Source organism: Peromyscus californicus, unplaced genomic scaffold (genome assembly GCF_007827085.1).
Source record: "Peromyscus californicus insignis strain IS unplaced genomic scaffold, ASM782708v3 Scaffold_4__1_contigs__length_199733344, whole genome shotgun sequence".
Taxonomy (NCBI): Eukaryota; Metazoa; Chordata; class Mammalia; order Rodentia; family Cricetidae; genus Peromyscus; species Peromyscus californicus.
Window position 1 is genome coordinate 70,074,270 of NW_026294562.1, and position 17,369 is coordinate 70,091,638.

The following is a 17,369-nucleotide window of genomic DNA, read 5'->3' on the forward strand; positions in this document are numbered from 1 at the left end:
AATAAATGAGTAGTTTGGTACATGAGTGGGTAGCTGTGTAGGTGAATGAAGGAATGATGGATAAGAGCATGGCTGGAGAACAGACAGGTGTGTTTGACAGCTAGATGGATAAGTGGGTAGGTGGAGAGGTACATGTATGGGTGATAAGTAAATGAATTGGTGGATGGGTGAATAAGTGAATGTGTAGATGAATAAATAGATTAAAGGATGGATGGGTGGATAGATAACTCACTGAAAAATGTGAGTAAAAGTCTCCAGTCACATAACACTCAAGAAGGCCAGAACAAGGATGTCCTCCTTTCCCATATCCAATTAGATTAAACAGTGAGCCACTTCAAAGCCCTCCTAGGGCATGGCCAAGCTATTGTGTTACTCCTTTTCCCAAGGTCTAGGCCACTGTCTTGGGTTTGTAAAGAACATCTGGTATACCCAGGGCCAAGCCCCTGCTTTGAGCAGCCCAGGCTGGCCCAACACATCTTGCTGATCTCTATCCATTACAGGAGCAAGACAGCTAAGACCCACCTGTTGGATAAATGAAAAGATTGAACAACACACAAAAAATTAATCACCCCAATTCTACCATCCAGAAACAGAGGAAGAGTTACCAATTTTGTGTGTAATTTCCCATTATTTTTAATTAGCAAATACGTATTTTGAATACAAAATGGATCACATTGATTATATATGTATCACTTTATATCAGTTTTTTCCCTCATGACAGCATAATAATTTCTTTACTTAATATTCCCCAGAAACACAACATCCCATTACAGAAACGCACCGTGATTTATCTCACTCACCCCTTTACATTATTTTCAATGCTTATTGTTCAAAGCTCTGCTGTGATGGACTTTACAGCTCTATTTTTAGACACACAGGGTCATTTCCTCAGAAGAAATCCCTGTTGTAGAACAGCCCCATTAAAAGGCTGTACAGAAGCAGGAGGCTCTTCTTGAGATGTGCCAGATTGTCCCTGGGAAAAGCTGTGGTAATTCACACTCCTGCAGCGGCGGCGGAGTGAGAGCCCGTGCAGCTGCCACACTAACCTGTGCTGGTTTTAAAACAAACACGGAAGCAGGCTGTGGAGGAGACGAGCTCTTTTTCAAGCCTTGCAAACCCCTTCAGGCTGCCCAGTTTCAACCACCCCATTTGCTGCTGCACTGCTTGGGTGGGAGGGGTCGTTTTTAGAAAGTACCAGAATCACATGCTAGAAGACCTGTTTGGTGCCTCATTCAGAAGAACAATGGAGCGCAGGCTGATCCCTGGCTCAGCAGTTAAGAGTGCTTTCTGCTCTTCCAGAAGACCCAGTTTGGTTCCCAGAACCCACATCAGACAGCTCACAACAGCCTGAAACTCCAGTTCTGGGGGTCCAACGCTCTTTCCTGGCCTCCATGGTACCTGCACACATATGATGCACATACAGACATGAAGGCATATACAGACACATTAATGAAAATAAATATTGTTTAAAAGAACAGTGTCAGGGGTCTGGGACATCAGTTGCTCTTCCAGTGAAGTGCTTGTTAGGCAAGTTGAGATCTCCAGCGTCCACTTCAAAAGCATGGCATGATGGGGTGTGCCTACGATCCCAGAGGTGGGATGGAGAGGTGGGACGGGTGGGTGATTGGGGCTTGCTGGCCAGCTAGTCTCACCAAATTAGTGAGATCCAGGATCAATGAGAGATTCTCTCAAAAAAAAAAGAAAGGAAGGAAGGAAGGAAGGAAGGAAGGAAGGAAGGAAGGAAGGAAGGAAGGAAGAGAGAATGTGGGCTGGAGAGATGGCTCAGCAGTTAAAAGCACTTGCTGCTTTTGCAGAGGACTGCAGTTTAGTTCCCAGCACCCACATCAGACAGCTCAGGACCATGTGTAACTCCTGCTCCGGGATCAGACTCAGTCTTCTGGCCTTTGTGGACAGGCGCCTGTACGTGCACCTGTTTACAAGGGGTGCGGTAGGAGGCATAAAACCAAAGACAAATCTTGAAAGGACTGCACCCCTGCACCCATTAACCATTCCCTTCCCACCCTTCCCTCCTCCCTCATATCCCTCTCAGTATCTGGTAACCACTGCTGCAGTATCGCCTTTGAAATCAGCTTTTTAAAGATTCCCCGGCCAGGGAAGAATCTTTTTCTTCCTGTATCTCACTGACTCCACTTCACATACTATCCTCCAATCCCACCCATGGCCCTGCAAAGCCCAGGCTTCCATTCTTCACAGCTGCATGGTTTTCCATTGTGTGTGTAGACTGCATTTCATTTATCCATCCATCTGGGCATGGACACACACTTAGGTTTACTCTACATGTTAGCTGATGCCTGTGCCTTTGCGCTAATAAATGAAATCCATCATGACAACAGGTGTTTCCCCAGTGAAGACAACCGAGAGAGTAGACACAATGGGAGAAGGCTGCCCACCTAGTATTCCGCTTTCCGGAAACAGCCAATAATGCCTTGGCGTGCTTCCCCTCCGGTCCCAATTCCTTCTCTGTGGTTGTCACAGTGATAGAACAGTGGGATCCTGCTTGTTTCCTTGCTTGCCAACACACTGTACTTTTTTTTAATCTTGTTACAAACTCCTGGGAAACTTAATTATAACAAGTGTTTCCTCTTCCTTCAAGTGGGTGGAACATAGCCGAGCCACATCCCTGAGAGAGTAGTAAGCTACATTCATAGAGATTAATCAAATTGAGAAGCCAGACATGGCGGCTCATGCCTGCAATCCCAGGACAAGAGAGGCTGAGGCAGGAGAATTGTCATGAGATGAAGGCAAGCGTAGTGGCCACAGGGTGAGACCCTGTCTCAAAACACACACACACACACACACACACACACACACACACACACACACACACACACACAAAATACATGAAAACCAGGCCTAGGAACATAGATCAGTGGTAAAGTATGCACAAGGTCTTGGGTTCCATTCCCAGCATTGAAAAATAAATAAATGATTTTTAAAATAATATAACAATAAGCAACATTGTGCTAGAATGTCAGTACATGTCCGTTAGTGCTTTGCCTTAACACACGTGACCTTCACGACCAGTTCATTTAGAAGACAATTAGGTGCATATAGACAATGATATCCACCCACCTCCCACCGTAAGCCATGCAGGGACAGCTATACCTCTTCTGGCCAAAGCAGTAGCTTGGTATCTGGGCGTTTTCAGCAGGACAATTCCAGAAGTACAGAAATCAATGCTGCAGCGTCCCATTACTGAGAAGGGATGGTCCCAGTAGTGCTCAGAGCACAGCTACCAGAAGGATGGGCTATGGCTTCCACAAGACCTTGGACAGAGGCAGTCAAAGAAAACACAAAATGCTGTCTTGTGTTTACAGCACCATTTCTGTTCATCCATGTCTGGCGATTTTGACTTTCCTATCACCAGCCTCACTACTGAGAATAGCCTTTGGGGCCGAGTGCAGAACTTTCAATCTGTGCCTCCTCTACAAGTGTACCCACCTACAGGGCCAAAGCCCACAGTGAAGGGGGGTGGGTTGCCCCTATAAAGACCCTTTCCTAATCACCTTGGCCTTGAGGTCTCATGTAGCCCAGGTTGGCCTCAAACTCACTATGTAATCAAAGACAACCTTGAACATCTGATTCTCTTTCCTCCACTTCTCAAGTGCTGGAACTATAGGTGTGCACTCCCACACCCAGCTTATGCAGGTTATGGGGACTGAACCCAGGGCTTCACGCTTGCTTAGGAAGACAGTTTTCCAAGTGAGGCAAAACCACAGCCACTACCCATTGCTTTTCATGAGAAAAAGTTCAAATTGTTCGTGCTGAGGTGCTGGGAGAGCTGACTTAGTCAAGTGATTGTTGTACAAGCTTGAGCCTGGATCCCCAGACCCATGTGAAAGCCGAGCACCGCAGCACATACCTGTAACCCAGCTCTGAGGAGACAAGTGGATCCCTGGAACTTGCTGACCAGCCAGTCTAACCAAAGGTGAGGTCTGGATTCAGTGAGGGATGCTGTCTCAAAAACGAAGGTGGAAAGCAACTGAGGGCAGCCTAGACATTAACCTCTAGCCTCCACATGTGCACACACCTACACACCTGCACACACACACCTACACACACACACACACCTATACACACACACCTACATACCTACACACCTGCACACACACACCTACACACACACACACCTACATACCTACACACACACACCTACATACCTACACACACACACACACACCTACACACACACACCTATACACACACACACCTACATACCTACACACACACATACCTACATACCTACACACACACCTACACACACACCTACATACCTACACACACACACACACGCCTACACACACACCTACATACCTACACACACACACTTACACACACACCTACACACCTACACACACACACACACACGCCTACACACACACCTACATACCTACACACACACACTTACACACACACCTACACACACACCTACATACCTACACACACACACCTACACACACACACCTACATACCTACACACACACACCTACACACACACCTACATACCTACACACACACACCTACACACACACCTACATACCTACACACACACACACCTATACACACACCTACACACACACACCTACATACCTACACACACACTTACACACACACACACCTACACACACACACCTACACAACACATACAAAGTACAAAGGTGGACATACTTGCAAATGACTAACTGGCATATGAAAAAAATGGCCAACCTCATTAATAATCCAAACAAAAATACTAAGATAGTAACGTATTGCTTTTTCACATCAACCTGGGCAATAAACCCTCTCAGTAGAGTGTTTTCACTACTTTAGCATCAACTTCCTTTCTATAAATGGATTAAGGAATGATTCATATGGGCACTGGGCAGCAAGGCCTGAAGCTCTCTCGGGTGTAATATCTTCACTGTGAGGTGCAGGCCCCAAGAGAGGAGAAGATGAATGGATTACAGGTCATGTCTGCCCCTAGAGTCCAGAAGAGGACTGAGTCCACACATAGGAAGGACAAGGAAGGTTTTAGGAGCCGGCCACTCTGGAAGGCAACATGGGCAAGGTATAGGGTGGGCATGCCTGGGCACACTGCAGGAACAGGTCTGAGAGATGGGGGCACTCCTGGTTTTCTCCCTGAGCTCATTATGCCTTGTCCTAGCTGTCAGGGATCTGTCACAGCAGAACACCTCTGTGAAGTGAAATGGGACCCCTGAGCTGGTACAGGGACAGCAGAGGTACCTCCTGAGTGCACCAGTCATGGAAACCAAATACAGAAAAGGCTTACCTGGGTACTCTGAGGCTCACAAAGGGAGTGATAAACAAATGAATAGATTTATACAATGTGGTCTACCCATAGGGTGGAAATAAATCAGCCAATAAAGGGAATGAAGCTCTGACACATGCTCCAACACAGATGAAACCTGAAGACAGTTTGCTAAGTGAAATAAGCCAGGCACAATGAACAAATACTGTATAATTCCACTTATGGGAGGTTCCTACAACAGGCAAATCTTACAGAAGAGGAGGGAGAGAAGGAGATGAGGGGTGTGCATATCTATAACCCCAGCCTTTGGGAGGCTGAGGCAGGATGGTAAATTCAAGGCTAGCCTGCGCTACATAGCAAGACCCTGCCAATGACAGACAGACAGACAGACAGATAGATATTGTCAGAGCTTAGGGAAAGAAAATGGGAAGCTTTTGCTTAAAAAGGTACAAAGTTAATGGACTACAGTGGTTGGTGGTCCCATGACATTGTAGCCATAGCAATAGTACATGATATTGCAAATGTAATCAGTGCCACTGAAACGCATCTTAAAAATGATCAAAATGGCAAATGTCACATGTGTGCAAGTGTATGTATACACAGACATTCAGATATACATCCAGTCTTGGTCCCAAAAAATATAATCCTGAATGTTGGAATCTGAAAGCTCAAAGTATGCAACGTTTAAAAACCTACAGTTGGGGTCAGCGATATGGCTCAGTGGGTGAAGATGCTTGCCAAAAAGTCTGATTCCCCAGAACCCAACTCCTTTTAAGGAGAGAACTGACACTTGCAAGTTGTCCTCTGACCTACACTGTGACATGCACACATATGCACACTTACACACAAATTAAATGTAACTTTTAAATCCTAAATTCTAAAGTCCCAAAAATTGCAATTCTGAAAGCCAGAAACATTAAAATACTGACCATCAGCTGCACATGGCGATTAATGATTGCCCCGCTGGCTGCCTCCTGCAGTGTACTCAGTTTTAGAAAGGGGAGCGGCTGGAGGGGGGTTCAGGAGTTAAGAGTGCTGGCTGCTCTTGCAGAGGACGCAGGTTTGATTCCAGCACCCACATGGCATCTCACAACAGTCTGTACTCCAGTTCCAGTCCCAGCGCCCTCTTCCGACCTCCGTAGCACCAGGCACACACATGGTGTACAGGACATACGTGCAGGCCAAATGCTCATAAACATAAAGTAATAAATCTTTTAAAACATTTTACAAAAACACACCAAAGCTGTGCTCCAATTCTGTATTTCAGAATTACGATCAGCACTACAGTGGATGTTAGTACATCTTTACTTTATATACCTATGTAAAGATGAAACTGTAGCAAAAGAAGTTAGTTCAGCGGCTGGGGGCGTGGCTCAGTTCAAAGTGCTTGCCTGGTGTACACAAAGCCCTCAATCCCATCCTCAGCACACTAAACGGGGCATGGTGCTATAATCCCAGCACTCAGAAAGTGGAGGCAGGAGGACCAGGAGTTTCCAATCACCCTCAGGTACACAGAGTTCAGGGCCAGCCTGGGATACCTGAGACCATATCTCAAGAAAACTAAAAATAGAGGTTTGGGATTTAGCTCAATGGTAGAGCACTTGCGTAGCAAGCGCAGGGCCCTGGGTTCGGTCCTCAGCTCTAACAAGAGGGAAAAAAAAAGAAAACAAAACAAAAAATAAAAATAAACAAAGCTGGTTCAAACATATTCTCTAATCAGTTGTCATATTTACCATTTACATTGTGTGCTGGATAATTTTATGTCAATTTGACATAAGACTAAAAGTCATCTGAGAAGAAGGAGCCTCATTTAAGAAAACGTCTCCATAGCTGAGAGGTGGTGGTGCACGCCTTTATTCCTAGCTCTCAGAGGCAAAAGCAGGCAGATCTCTGTGAGTTCGAGGCCAGCCTGGTCTGCAGAGCTAGTTCCAGGACAAATAAGGCTAAAAAAGAAAATGTCTCTATGAGATCAGGCTGTAGGCAAGTCTGTAGGGCATTTTCTTAACCAATGATGGGCGTGGGAGGGCCCGGCCCATAGTGGGTGGTGCCGTCCCTGGGTTGCTGGTCCTGGGTTCTATAAGAAAGCAGGCTGAGCAAACCATGGGAAACAAGCCAGTAGACAGCACCTCTCCATGGCCTCTGCATCAGCTCCTGCCTCCAGGTTCCTGCTCTGAGTTCCTGTCCTGACTTCTTTAAGTGATGAACAGCAATGCTGAAGTGGAAGCCAAATAAACCCTTTCCTCCTAAAGTTGCTTTTGGTCTTAAGAGTTTCATCACAGCAATAATACAATAATATTCATCACAGCAATAATAAAATAAGACACATTGATACCCATTTGTTGGAATAAAGGAAAATAAAAGTGAGTAGACAGCAACTTAAGAAAATGCCTTACCAAAACAGTATTAATGCACAGGCGACTTCTTTTGTTTTACAGTCTTTTTCAACCTGAAATTCCTCTTTATGGTATTCATCACCCGTTGTAACAATGTATTTATTTTTATGACTGCAGAGCTTGACCCTGTCGCTTCCCTCTGGATGACAATCGGCAGGAAGGGCAGCCGGTTCACCTCTGCTCTCTTCATTTCATCCATAATAAGCCTTGACCCCTGTGCAGGCTCTCCAAGAAATATGCTATAAATGAGTCGAAATCGTTTTTATAAACATGCAGTGTATAACGCTGTCCTCCTACGTCGGCGTTGCTTTTTACAAGTCTCTCTGCTGCGCATTTCCTCTTTCATTGCCGAGCATCTCGTCAATATGAGGGATGTGAATTGTGTAAAGACTTCTGGAGAGTTTTAAATTCATTTTATGCATGTATTGCAAATTGGAGTCTGAGGAAATGCATTATCGCCCTCACAAACTTGGACTTTGTGGGTAGGTATTGTGCACATGCATAAAAATTGTTCCAATCCTCAGTGAATGAAGGTGTATCCTTCTGTGTGCCTGCATTTGTGAGAGAGAAAATCTCCCAAGGTCTCAGCTCTTTTGGGCACCTGTGTGTGCAGTGCTGACACGTGGTGGGTTTTGTGGAATCTCTTCAAAGACTTAGGTTGCCTTTTGTTATATTTCAGACAATGACAGTTATAATGCTGGGTGCACCCAGTACCACAAACAGTGACATTCATTTAGACCTTCTGCTTTTGACCTTTGTCCCCATGAACACAGTTCATCGGCTCAGAACTGGTGCACCCACGCAAGTGTTAGTATGTCTGGTACTCACTGCTGCAAAAATATATGCCATGATTTACCTGCCTGCTATGGTAAGTGGCTCATGAAATATTGTTTTGATATTCTTCCCAAATCTAATTTTCAAAATGTGAATAAAAGTCTTTTTCAAACAATTAAATTATTTCTTCCAGAATTTATTGTCAGGATCTTAAATTTTCAAGATTTTGATATTTGAGATTATGGTGTCTGAAATTGTGTCTTCCAAGGTTATGGCCCAAACCAAGGTAGGTAGGTAGGTAGACAGATAGATGATAGATAGATAGATAGACAGACAGCTAGATAGTTGACATATTAGATAGACAAGATTGATTGATTGATGGGGTAGAGAAATGACAGATTGGAGAGGAGAGAGAGATTATGGATTGATCTATAGGAAGAGAGAGAGCAATATTTTAAGAGACTGAAAAAATGGTTCAGCTGCTCTTCCAGAGGGCCCAAGTTTGGTTCCCAGCATCCACATGGCAGCTCACAACTGCCTGTGACTCCAGCTACAAGGGATCCAATGTCCCCTTCTGGCTTCCACAAGTACACATGTGGCATACATTCACACAGATAGACAGACAGACACATGCACATGTGCGCTCATGCACACACACACACACAATATAAAAATATATTTATATATTTTTAAATGTTTAATATAAATAAAAACTTAAATAATTTATTATTTTTATTGTGTATTTCATGGCTCAGTGGTAGAGTGCTCTCCCGGCACAAGAAGAGCAAAGCCCAGGGTTTGATCCCCAGCAAGATAAACAATCCTTTTAGTACAAAGACAACTATAGACCAGCAAGGGACATCTTGATGGGCATCCTGGCTCCCTTCGGGACTCCCACTGCTCTGATGTGGTGCCTTTCCTATCTGGTGCCCATCAGGGACCAGGGTCGTTCCTGCCATCCCAGAAGACCTTCTCTCTCCTCCCATTGCTTCTCTGGTTTCTTTTTGTTTATCACTTGATTAAACATAAACTCACTGCTGTTTACTGAAAAAAAAAATGGATGCACAAGATGTACAGTTCTTAAATTCTGTCCTGACACATTGTACACTCCTGCGCTCTTCTGGGCTGAGGGCTGGTCCTCTTGTCTGGGTCATTTCCTTGAAATGCCACTATTGTCTCCTGACCTCCTAGCTTCTGAGATGATCCATCGGTTTTCTAAGCTTTTTATTTTTCGGCTCTTGGTCTTCTTGTTCAATTGCTGTGAGATTCTCTGACTTTTTTTCTGTTCCTTATTCTGGGCTTTGCACTACCAGAAGACTTTCAGGCTGGGCATGGCAATGCACACACTTTTACTCCCAGCACTCGGGAGCGAGAGGCAGGCAGATCTCTGAGCTTGAAGCCAGCCTGGTCTACAGAGTGAGTTCCAGGACAGCCAGGACAACACAGAAAAACCCTGTCTCAAAAAAAAAAAAAAATTCTCTAAAAGACTTCCAAGCTCTCAGTGATCTTTGGGGTTGGAATGGGGGCAGTGAACTAATGTAAAATGGGTTCCTGGATGATTTGGATAGAAGCATTTGCCTAAGGCATGAACTGAAAACATCTAGTCCCGCTCTGTGGCTTAGTTTTTTTTTTTTTTATTCTCTAAATGACATCTTTTAAGGAACAGAAATGCTAGATTTTAATGAGCCACCAATAATTAATCTTTTATGTTATAATTAGTGCCTTTTGTGTCTTATTTTAGGAAATCTCTGGGGGTCGAAGAGATGGCTCAGCAGTTTACAGCCAGTGCTGTTCTTGCAGAGAATCTGACTCTGGTTCCCAACACCCATGCTGGGTAGCTCCCAGCTCCCTGTAACTGTAACTCTCCGGGGATCCAATGCCTCTAGCCTCTACAGGCACCTGCACCCACATGCACATACCCACACACACATAATTAATACTAAAATCATCTTTTTTAAAGAAATATTTGCCTACCTGGAGGTCATGATAACATACTCATGTTTTTGCTAGAAGCTTTATTTTTCCCCTCGCAGTTAGCTTTGTACTCCATCTCCAACTGGTTTTTGTGTGTGGTGTGAGGGATCCACGATCTCTGGAAGCTTGCCTTGTTCTCTTTCTTTGAGGCTAGAAAGTCTTTGCAAAGCTGACCGTCTGTGCTGTTCTCATGCACTAAGAGGAGTCAGTCAGGAGGAGGCCGGGGAGATGCTCAGTAGTTAAGAATTGACTTGCTCTTGCAGAGGACCCAAGTTTGGTTCCCAGAACCCATATGAGGCAGCTCACAACCTTCTGTAACTCCAGTTCCAGGGGACCCAGTGACCTCTGGCCTCCACAGACACCTGCTTGCACATAAACTCAGACAGGCACACACACAGACACATCAATATTTTTTTTTTAATGAGAAACTAAACTATCTATTTAGAAATCACAAGAGTAGGACTGGAGAAATGACTCAGTGAGTAAGAATGTTGACTGTGCAAGCAGGAGAACCCGAGTTCCGATACTGTGGGTGCAGAGACAGGAGGATTGCTCGGGCTTGCTGCTCACCGGGTCTGCTGGATAGTTTCATGCCAACTTGACACAGCTAAATTCATCTGAGAGGAGGGAACCTCAATTGAGGAAATGCCTCCATAAGATCTGGCCGTACACGGTAGATATGAGAGGGCCCAGCCCATTGTGGGTGAGATTCTACCCTGGGCAGATGGTCCTGAGTTCTATAAGAAAGCAGGCTGAGCAAGCCATGAGGAACAAGCCAGTAAGCAGCACCCTTCCACGGTCTCTGCATCAGCTCCTGACTCCAGATGCCCACCCTCTTTGAGTTCCTGTTGTGGCTCCCCTCCGTGGGCTGGGATTCCGGATATGTCAACTAAATAAACCCTTTCCTCCCCGGGTTGTTTTCATTAGAGGTTTTTTGTTGTTTTTGTTTTTTTGTTTTTCTCACAGTAGCAGAAATGAAACTGGAACATACAGAAAGCGACAGAGCAAGAAACTCAATGTTTTCCTCTGGTTTCTGCACATGCGCAGACACACGCATGCACACACACATAGATGCACACCACACACACACCCACACACAAAGAAGCCACACACGAGTGGGCGTGAGAAGTCAACTATGAAGGTCCCTGTAAGTCCATCTGGAAAACAGTCTGTCCTCTCTAAAAGAGACTTCTTCAGGCTCCATCCTAGAGTCAGTGTTCCAGGAGTTTGAGAGGAGAGAAATTTGTGATCCCGGCAACCACCTGCTAAGGTCCCCAGTTCTCAGTTTCCTCTCCTCTGGAGAATAACATCCCAGCTACAAGAAGGTAAGGTGTTCCCACCCTGAAAAGGAACACTGGAAAGGGATCTCAGATCTGACTGCTTCTAAAACAATCCTCCCCTTCATGGAGACTCACCTGCTACCACCCACTCCTGCATGTTTTGAGAGCTCGACTGTGTACATTAGGTTGATTTTCCATTTTCTCAGCCACCGGCTGGGGATTCAGCCCTCTCAAATCTGCTGAAGCAGTCGCCACTCACCCATCTGTTCCCAGACTTCCACACGGCACTGCTGTTCTCCTCGAATGTTCTTGAAAGTTTCTATCTTTTTAAACTCAGCCTGTTGTAGTAGGGTGGGGAGGGGGGTGGAGGAACATAATTAGAATCTTCAATCTGTCATCATTACCTGGAAGTTACAGGGACAGGCTTCTTTCTCAATAACTATAAATTTTAAAACAGAGCAATTAACATTGTTTCAAGCAACAGAGACATTTCGATCTCATCCCTAAACTTCTAAGAATTTATCCCAAAGAAATGGACAAGTTTATTCTCACATCCATCATCATGTTATTTATAAAGCAAAAATATTTAAAACACACTGAGATGATCAACAGCATAGAGATGATTTAGAAAACAATGGTATAGCCATCTGGCAAAGTACTGAGCCAATGAAAATAATAGACACAAGTGGTGTTTTATGACGGGGAGATAATCTGATTGTGACTAGACAGTGTGACCCAAGGGAACAGAACTGTAGGCTGAGTTTCCTCCTAGCTCTGGAGAAAGAGGGAAGGAGGAAGTCACACACCCGAGGAAGAGGGAGAGGGGGAAGAAAGAAGATGTGGGATGTAGGACACCAAGGAGAAACAAAGTTGTCAACACCGTTGCCTTCGAGCTCTCCTTTGTTTTCTCTGAAATTCTCAAAATGTAACTGGGAGCTGAAGAGAAGCCTCAGAGTTCAAAGCAACTGCTGCTCTCGGAGAGGGCTGGAGTTCAGCTTCCGGCCCCCACATCCGGCAGCTCCCAACTGCCTGGAACTCCAGATCCAAGGGATCCAACACCCTCTCTTGATCTCTGTAGCAACACAAGCGCACACCTAGAGACCCATAAATAAAAATAAAGTAATTCTTTGAAAACACGTAGCCGGGAGCTGAGCAAGTAGTTCAGTCGATGTAGTGTTTGCCTAGCAGGCATGAAGCCCTGGGTTTGACTCCCCAGCACTACATAAAGCCAGGCATGGTTGACCCCAGAACTCAGACACCGGAACACACACAACTGTTTCAGAATTTAAAATACGGACTTGCCGTGTCATCACTGTTATCATCATTCCCTAAAGCTGCGCTCTGCTTTTATGCCTCTATGTGACACACAAGGTCCCCTGCCTGGAAGTACGGGTGACTGCGAAACGCCTAAACTGTTAGACCCCCCAGTGCTAAGCTCAAGGCCCCCCGCGTTCATCTGGTGACACTGACCCAAATTACAAAGGGCAAGAGGAAGCGATCAGCAAACATCTGTAGACCAGCCTTCCCAACCCATCTCCAGAGAAATGGCAGAGCCCGCAGGCCACAGCTGCAGATGGCAAGACTGGCTCAGAGCACAGGCTCTGTGATAATTATCATTACTTAACATCATCCCACAAGGAGCCATTAGTGGAACAAGGCTGGAAATTAGACTCCAACAATCCCCTTCTCTACAATCCACGCGTGCGAGAGCCCAGCAGCACAGCGAGAGGAGTGGGGACGCTGAGCTCGGGTAGTACTGTAATTAACTAACTCCAGCCCCGGCCCAAAATACCATCCCGTCACACGGCCTGTCATCGTGGGATAGCTCTTCGTCTATCACAACTTATCATCTCTGTTCCAGTTCCTACAAAAGCGTGTGCAGTAGTGGGGAAGGGCCTGTGCTGGAGGATTCTCTCTCTAACCTGTTGAAATTGTACCCCGTCTTGGCTCCTTCCTCATCCAGCAGGGGAGAATGTTCTCTCCTATCAGACATGACTCTGCTGCTGCCATGACAGGAACTTTCTGCCCAAGAGCCTGCTTCCATCTGCCCAGCGTGTGGCAGAGACGCTCTGAGAGTCGCCCTCAAGGGCAAAGGAAAATCTGTCCCTGAGGACATATTAATTGTCAACTTGACGGGCTCTACAACAGTAGTTCTCAACCTGTGGGTCACGACCCCCTGGGGGTGGACGTATCCTTTCCCAGCGGTTGCCTAAGAACACTGGAAATATCAGGTATTTACATTATGATTCATAACAGCAGCAAAATTACAGTTATGAAGCAGCAATGAAAATAATGTTCTGGTTGAGGGTCACCACAGCATGAGGGACTATCTTACAGGGTCAGAGCGTTAGGAAGGTGGAGAACCACTGGTCTAGAATCACTAGGGAGATTAGTCTCTGAGCATGTCTGTGGGGGAGTTTCCAGATTGGGAAGACCCACCCTAAAGGGATGTGTCCACCATTCTATGGACTAGGATCCTGCTGTGTGACAAAACCTTCCCAAGAGAGAAACATTTTCTACCTTCTCCAGAAAGGGAGCCCACGACAGACCAAAGTATGGCCAACACCAAAGTCTCACGTGGTGAACCCTAAGTTTTACTGGAGTTGCTTACAGGAATATAGGGGAGGAGTCACTTACAGGAGCAGAAATGTCTCAAAGGCAGCTGCATCACCAGAGCCCTCCCCAGCACCGGTGACAGCTCACAGAGCTGGGAACCTGGAGCTGACTGCACAGCCTACGGGCAGCTCAACAGAATGGAGAGGGTCCTTCCCACGTGCCTCAGTTAATTGGTCTGAACCTCTTCCAGGCAGCTCCGCTGGTTTCTGCTTCTTCCGGGCAGCTGGTCTGGTCCCAGGTCTTCTTTGGAGTTTGCTCCGCTCTTCTGAGAGAACACTCCGCCTTTATTGCTTACTCTGGCAGGGAGGGGCCCAGGGAATCTGGTGGGTTTCAGCTATTTTGAGTTGTTTACCTTCCGGCTTAAGGAGCTTCTCTGCAGAATAGAATGTTTCCATCTCAGAGGAAACTGTTACACAACAGGTCCCGGAATGAATAAAAAAGAAAGCGAGCTGAGCATTAGCATCCCATCTCTATCCCTATTTGCTGGCTCTGGACCAGCTATATGACCAGCTGCCTCATTCTTCTGTCGCCATGACTTCCTCGCCATGATGGACCCTCGGACTGGGAACTGAAATAAACCCTTCCTTAAGTTGCTCTAGGTATTTGTCACAGTGACTGGAAAGGTCATTAACATAGCATTACAGTCTTTTGTGTATAAAATTACTTTCCCTGAGGGATCACAGGCAGGGAGGGCCCTGCCTTCTCCAAGCCAAAGGCTCTTAGGCGGAGCCTTTGCTGAGCACAAGCCTCAAGCAGGGAGCCTGAGTATCAAGGAACACGGGCAATCCCAGCATCCTCTACTCTGGTATTTCTGCCCCTAGCTGACTCCCCTGTCCAACAAGTCCCCTAGATTCTGCTCACTCAGTGGCCAGCTCCTCAGGCCAAGACTAGATACTTCCCCAACAAACTCCCTTGTGCTGAAGTCCAGAGTGCATTTCCATTACTTACAACCGAAGTACCTGCCCCTCTCTCCTTCCTCAGTCCAGGGTCCTCAGAGGCATCTGGGAAGCCCTGCATCTGAGAGCTACTGTGCTAACCTCACCTCATGCCCATGGCCACGTGCCCCCTCAGAGCACCCAGATCTCCCTTTGTTGCCAACCCCTCCTCATCCCCCATTAAACTTGTCCCATCACAGCCCACTTACCGTGCGGCTGGCAAGTGCCATTCAAAATGCCTCAGGAATTAGAATGACCATCCCACCTTGTGGCCAGCTCTGGGACTGCCTGCCCCTCAGCGCACACCCCCCCACCCTCAGCCCGCAGCCAAGCTGCAGCACAGCAGGATCCACAGCTCCTCCCAAACATCTTGTTCTCCAGTCTCTCCACTGCTTAAGCTCTGTCTGAAGCTCTCCCTTCCCACCTCCACCCACCTCTTGATAAGTTTTTACACCCTGATAGGCTTCTCCAAGGACGCAGCAATCCAAATCAGACCAAATTAGGAAAAGGCGCGGTTTAATGAGTGAAACGTTCCCGGGTCCCGCAGAGAGGAGAGGAGAGACCGGAAGAACCAAGGGTCTGTTTTCTGGGATACAACTTATATACCTTGTGGGAGTGGTCTTGAGCCTCTCTGGGGTTGGAGCTGTGTTTGGTGGGCTTTGAAGGGGCGGGTTTAGGGAAAGAGATGGGGGAGGGGAGTTGAGGTGGATCTTCCACCAGAACACCTCTCAGTCCTTCAAAGCCCAGTTAAAACCCACCACCACCTTGTCACCCATCCCCAGCCCAAGTGAATCCTACCTCCCTCGCTCAGGGCTTTGTATGTTATAGAACTTACCAGGCCCTCAGCCCTGCTGTTTACTAGGTACATGGGTCTGTCCTGCTAACAGACAAAACTAACAGTGGGAACCAGGAGTATCTCATGGCGTCATCCCACTCAGGACTGAGAATCTCAAATCTCTCGGGCTCTGCACATTGCCCAGTTGCAAGGCTCTGTGTTAGTTCCCATCTACTGCAAAAGGAAGCTTATATGATGATGGCTGAGCGAGGCACTGATGTATGGGTGTAGCAGAATGTCATCAGGGGTCATTTTGTTGCTATGTTCCTTTAGCAGAATAGTATTTGCTTTTTCCCTAGGCCCGTGGCCTATGCAGACACTAAGCAGTGTCGGGCATGGTTTCCATCCCATGGAATGGGCCTTAAATCCAATCAGAGAGTAACTGGTTATTCCCACCACATTTGTGCTGCTATTGCACCCACATATCTTGCAGACAGGTCACCACTGTAGATGGCCTCAGGAAGCTAGGCAGAGAAAGAGGCATTTAGACTGTAAGAGCTGGGGGGAGGGGGACTCCAAAGAAACTGTCTTCCGACACAAGACTGATGCATATATGTATTCACAGAGACTGTGGCAGCACGCCCAGGTTCAAGCCAGATGGAGTCCCAGCGCTGAAAGGAAAAGGTGGACATAGGCTCCCACTCCTAACCAAGAAGCTATCCACAATTGATACGCAATTGCTTTGGAAAACTCAGTTTTCTCTGATGGAGTCTCGCTGGGTGTATTACCCACTGGGTAGCCCTCATGCCCAGCTGTAGATGACCAACACAAAACAAGCTCAATGGTGTTTTTGTATATTGTACACTGTAGACTTTTTTACTCCTATTGCTTTGTTTGAACATTTTTTCCTTTTTTTTTTTTTTTGTTTTTTTTTGTTTTTGTTTTTCGAGATAGGGTTTCTCTGTGTAGCTTTGCACGTTTTTCCTGGAACTCATTCTGTAGCCCAGACTGACCTTGAACTCAAAGAGATCTGCCTGCCTCTGCCCCCCGAGTGCTGGGATTAAAGTAGTGCGCCACCACCGCCTGGCTGGATTTTTTTTTCTTACTCATCTTTTGCTTGTACATTATAGTGTCTGATTTTGTGTTTTTACAGTGTGTGTGTGTGTGTATGTTTCTTGTGGTTTTTCTTCTAATTCTGATTTTCTATTTGTTTGATTGCTTGCTTTCTAAAGAGAAAAAGAAAAGAAAAGGAGTTGGGTGCATGGGAAGGAGTCGGGAGAGGGAAAACCATGATGAGAATCCATCATATGAAAAAAAAATTCAATTAAAAAAGTATGAAAAGGAAATAGTAAA

General features: G+C 46.2%; 1 long non-coding RNA gene across 1 annotated transcript; it reads right to left on the bottom strand.

Annotated features, from left to right (window-relative positions):
- Window positions 1-636: 636 nt before the first annotated feature.
- On the bottom strand, window positions 637-15,586 carry LOC128094988 (uncharacterized). The gene is made up of 4 exons (XR_008213123.1): window positions 15,451-15,586; window positions 14,328-14,679; window positions 11,826-12,028; window positions 637-1,398 (listed from the first exon to the last, which is right to left on the bottom strand). It is a non-coding gene; the product is annotated as an uncharacterized LOC128094988 (long non-coding RNA).
- Between the last annotated feature and the right edge of the window lie 1,783 nt (window positions 15,587-17,369).